Genomic DNA, 6000 nt, shown 5'->3' on the forward strand with positions numbered 1-6000 from the left:
CCTGGAGTTTACTTCATGGGAAAATTTTACTTACACACACAATTTCTTGTATGTATGTATGTATGTATATATATACACACACATATACACATATATGTGTATATATATATATATAATTTATTTTTGCATTCATTTTGGTACATTGTGTTTTTCAAATAATTTATACAATGAATCTGAATTTTCAGTCTATCTGCATAAATTTGTTTCTATACCAACTATACTACTCTTATTGTTTTATATATTAGATTTATATTAATATCCTCCTTTTGATTCCTGATATTGTTGATTTTTGTATTTTCATTTTTATTGATCCATCTTACTAGAAGTTTATCAATTTTATGAATTGTTAAAAACAGCTTTTTGCTACACCAATTTTGTATATTTTACTTTATTGCTACTTTTATCTAATTATTTTCTTCCTTTTCTCACCTTGGGCTTAATTTCCTATTATTTTTCTCTTCTTTTGATAGAGAAGTTTATATTATTTTTCCAAACTTTTTCATACACATGTGTGCATGCACACATACACACACACACTTAAAAATATTTCCCCTCTAATCACTGTTTTAGCTGCATCCCACAAGTTTTTTTTTTTCTTATTAGTCATCCACTTTACACATATCAGTGAATACATGTCAATCCCAATCTCCCAGTTTATCACATCACCACCACCAATCCCCGCCACTTTCCTCCCTTGGTGTCCATACATTTTTTTCTCTACTTCTGTGTCTCAATTTCTGCTCGGCAAACTGGTTCCCACAAGTTTTAATATGACCCATTCATTATTATTCAGTTTAATATGTTCTGATTTTCATTTTCTTTTTTGATTAATGAGCTTTTAACAAGTATTATTTTTAATTTTAAAGTATTCATGTTTTTCTAATTACTGTTTTGTTTTTATTTTTAGTTTGCTTCTATTGTGATCAGAAAAAATATTGTACGTAATTTCAATTATTTAAAATTTGTCACAGATTGCTTACTGGCCTACCCTATGATCAACAATGATAAATGTTCCAAGCACACTTGAAGGGATGTGTTCTACAATATTTACATTTGGTGTTTTATATATGTTCATTACGTCAAATTTATTAACCATGTTTTTCAAATATTCCATGATATTTGATTTTTTTTTCTATTTAATTTTTACTTACTAGGAGAGGTAGTCCTGGGATCTCAAACAAAGCTATGGAATGGACCACTCCACCTTGATGGCCCTTGAACCTTAACTTTTGTTTCCCCAGAACTATATGATGGCTGAAATCACTGTGCAGCTCAGCTTTTTAATCTCTAAGCTGCTGCATCCTTCTGCTGATTTTCCTGAAGTTTTATCCTGTAATGTGCAAATCAAGAATTGCTCAAGAGGAGATTACATGCATATTTTTTACTCACTTTATGTGTATCCTTTATGTGTAGTATCTTCCTTTAATGTCCCAGTTCCTTTGTCCACCCTAAACTCAGGCATCTGTCTCCTTGGTCCAATGTGACTTATTTTAGGAAAGTATTCCCCAAGCATGAATTGGCAAATGGACTCCAGAATAAAATCTTGGGAATATGGAGCTCAACTCATTGTGTGAGTTACAGCCTCTTGGTCTTCTATCCATAGCTTACTTCTAAGGCCTTTTAAAATAGTAATTTTATGTTATTGCCTAAGTTTTACAGTTGTTTTCAACAGGGGGATTATTCTGATTCAAGCTCTTATACCTTGGCTACAGTCAGAAGTCTAAGATACCATAGTGATCTTTTGTTTCTGTGTGTCCACTGGACCCTTTTAAATACATCACTGGATTTTAGTCATTGCCAACATGAGTATGACATTTTTATGTGGGGGATTTATTTTTATTGACCAGATAAGAGAAATTCTTGCCCATCACTGTCAGCTATAGCCCTTAACTTGATTTTCAAAGAGCTAATTGGAAGAAAGAGAATAATAAGAAAAAAGCTAACACTGCAAATATAATGACCTGGGAACTATATTTGTAGCTTTTCATCATTAAAGATGGTATGTTCTGTGCTGCTAAAATAAGCTTTTTTCTTTAGTTGGCAAATAATTTCAAAAGGATTTACATGGAGACTTTTGCTGTTTAAAAGGGATATTGTTTTCCCTTATTTTTAAAAACTGGAAAGAGCAAACAGAAATGTCTAACATTTCAAGACAATTTAGAAATGTCTACTCACATTTGTTCAGCAACAACTGGGAATTTGTTGGAGATGTAAATTTTCATGCCTCACCCTGGACCTACTAGATTAGAAACTCTGGGGGTGGTGCTCAGCCATCTGTGTTTAACAAACTCTCCAGGTGATTCTGATTCATGAAAAAGAACCACTGCTCATGCTGGTGGCCCAAAGGCCACACTTTGATAAACACTGTTCCAGAGACATAATACCTGGCACATATAGATGATCAATAGATACTTACTGAATAGTTGAATAAATAGCAGATTGATAAACAAAGTCAATCATGCTGCTGTACAGATTCACTTGCAATTTGGAAACAAAGTTCCCAACTTCAAATATAACACTAGGATCAGAAAGGATGGTAGGAAGGGTTACGCTTATTAAATCTTATACAGAAATTTCACGCTTGTGAATTTTCTATATCTCTCAAATGTTAACTCCAAAACAGTACCAGAGCAGAGATACCTCGGCATCCTGTTGTCCTACAGCAGAGAGTGGTTCTCAGTGTGTGGTCCCCAGAAACAGCAGCATCAGCATCACCTGGGAACTTTTAGAAATGTAAAATTTTTGTCCCCACCTGAGACTCACTGAAACAGAAAGAGAAAGTTTACAAAATTTACAGAGGATTCCAATGCACACAAAACCACTGCTCTAGGATATAGACTTTAATAAGTTGGCAATGAATCACATGGAAGAGCTAATTAAAGGTGATATTTCAACTAAGCACCAAGGTAAACAGATGGAAAATTCCAAAGTACCTTTCCAAATTGATATATGCAAATGTTTAAAAGAAAGTCTTTAAACTAGTTCTGCAACTCTTGAAACTTTCAACTAGATAATATATACATATGTGTATGTATGTGTATGTATTCTTGAGAATATAGGAAGCCTAATACATGACTTCTGTGATCAAAGATTACAGTATAACTCTCATCAGTGAAATCTAGATGGTCCTGGAAGAACTGTTTTGTGGTTTTCTTTCAGTTAACCTGCACCCCAAGAACAGGTCAGTACAAAGGTCTTTCTTTTGGGCCAGAGGTGGGTCATGTGGGAGAATATTATCCAGCCTGGAGTCATCTTGGGTCCAGTTTAGTAGTGCCACCAAGACAGTTCAGAAATAAGAGTTTCAAATCCCAGTAGCAAAAAACTAAGGGGTAACCCTGGACATCTAGGGGTTACTGAAATTAGGGCAAGCCCCCACCCACAATATGATGCCCAGGGTAAGAGATCTATAGACAGAGGGACCCAGTAAAGAAGCTCTAACGAGTCTCTAACAGCATCCAAAGAGAAAGGATCAGCTCTAAACAGCTGTCAAGCCCATAGAGCAGAAAACCAGCTTATGAAACTACCATTTAAACAAAAGATTTCACTTTTCTTTTTCACTCCACCCTCACTCTGCTCCAACTGTGTAGGAGTCAGAAACTATGTAGCAAGGTGGGGTGAAGGCAGCGAAAGTACAAAGTAAGGAAATGCGAAAGAAATCAACCTTGCCCTTCTTTTCCACTGCAGGCTTCCAGGAGATGCCAGCTTCTGCAGGCTGGGAAGGTGAGAGCATTTTAAGGATAAGTCAGATCCAAAGTTTGCATTAATATCTTGAACTGGACATTGTGATTTCTGAAATAGGGTCAGTTTGTTTCTTAAAGTGGCTCCAGGATATTTTAACTGAAAGAAACAAGCAAAAATATCATGGACTTGAAGTTTTCACCCAAAGGCAGAAAAACATTATCACAACTGAACACATTTTAGAAGGATGGTGAGAGACAAAAATAAAGTTGTGTTTTGATTATGTCAGGAGTCGTGCTTGCTCAACATACTGGTTACACACAGATTGAGCCTTAAACAATTTGGTTCAAGTCCAAAAATTCTAAAAAATCAGGACTGAGCCAGTTCTGTGCATGTGAAGCCTATGCTACAGCAAGTCCACATGTGGATGCGTGCCGAGATGCCCAAATGAATGTTGACTGTGAATTTTATGTTTAAAATAGTTTATAAAGATATGAAGCAATTTTGTAGGGGCAAAGTGGTGTAATAAATATAGATCTTTTGCTTTTGTTTCTGGTACTTTCCTGAAGTACTTGGTCTATCACTCATTACCATGTGATATAGAATAAGGCACTAATTCTTTAGGCTTCCATTTCCTCATCCGTGTTATAGAGGACTGGGCTTGGTAATTTTAAATGTTGACAGTTATGATCCATGACATCATTTATAAAAATGATTCGTGATTATCAAGGTAGTAGTACTTCTCCCTTTAAAACCTTCCCTTTTATATTCTGTGATGCTGAGTCTGGGGCTGTGCAAATTACATTTCTCTTTTGCCTGCTGGCTGTTAGGCTCGACCAACATGGGGAGCTAGATGGAGTCTGTGAGAGGAGAATGACAAATGAACTTGCTACTTGCTATTTGTGCCACCACAGAAATTGTTCATCCTCACGGTGGTAGCTGGTTTTGGTATCAGTGGTTAATTACTTCCAGTTTGCTGCTTCTTTCCCCACACTACAAAATTATGCCCCAAGAGCCCCTTCAAAAATATCACAGGACACCTCCCTTGGAGGTTGGAGTTTCATCTTGAAGGGAGTGCTTCGGTGAGATTCTGACACCAATTCTGGTCTGGTCTACCCCTCCTCAGAGGGCTGAGTCTCAGCTCTGTGGGGTCCCTTTTCTACCATCTTCTTCTTTTTGCTTTCCCAGGTCCTAGGGGCGGTATCTGCTTATTGAAGCTACTACTTCAGTGATACTTCAGAGGTCTCTTTTTGCCTTTTCGGTTATCTGAGTTGTTCTATATCCTGACTGGAACCTGAATGATACAGAAATTGGTAATGAGTGGTCTCAGGAAACAAATCCTGGAAGATGGGAGTTTGGGATTGGTTTGTCTATCTCTTTGGGCTTGAATGCACTGTTGTACTCCTTAAGATGGGAATGGGATGTTAGTAATCCATGGCACTTAGTGACATGGTATTTCATTGAATTATCACCAACGGTTGTTTGTGATAAAGTGACCTCTGAAGTAAGGGCTTCGAGAGATGAAATGCTGTTTCACTTGACTGTGATGGTGATGATAACATGGGCTTTGGTGTGGTATAACTGCTTCTGAGTTTTGTAGAGCATTTAAAAAAAGAAATGACAAGTTGAGAACACAATTGAAGAACCAAAGGACATCTCTGGTTGTCCCTTATTCTTTTTCTTTTTTTTTTTTTTTTTTTTTTGCGGTATGTGGGTATGTTGTGGCCTCTCCCGTTGCGGAGCACAGGCTCCGGACGCACAGGCTCAGCGGTCATGGCTCACGGGCCCAGCCGCTCCACGGTATGTGGGATCTTCCTGGACTGGGGCACGAATCCGTGTCCCCTGCATCAGCAGGCGGACTCTCAACCACTGCGCCACCAGGGACGCCCGTCCCTTCTTCTTTTTAAAACATTTTTAATTGAGATAACATTGGTTTATAACATTATATAAGTTTCATGCATACAACCTTATATTCCAACTTCTGTACACACTAGAGTGTGCTCACCACTAAAAATGTAGTTTCCATCCATCACTATGCAGTTGATCCCCTTTTACCCATTTTGCCTTTCCCTTACTCCTTCCCCTCTGGTAATCACTGCTCTGTTCTCTGTATCTGCATGTTTGTTTTTGTTTGGTTTAGTTATTTACTTTTTTTATTTGTATGTTTTTTTATATTCCACAGGTGAGTGAAACTATACAGTACTTGTCTTTCTCCATCTGACTTATTTCACTTAGCATAATACCCTGGAGGTCCATCCATGTTGTCACAAATGGCAAGATTTTATCTTTTTTGATGAAAAAGTGGCTGATTAGTATTCCATT

Source organism: Mesoplodon mirus (assembly GCF_964341445.2).
Source record: "Mesoplodon mirus genome assembly, chromosome: 2".
NCBI lineage: Eukaryota > Metazoa > Chordata > Mammalia > Artiodactyla > Ziphiidae > Mesoplodon > Mesoplodon mirus.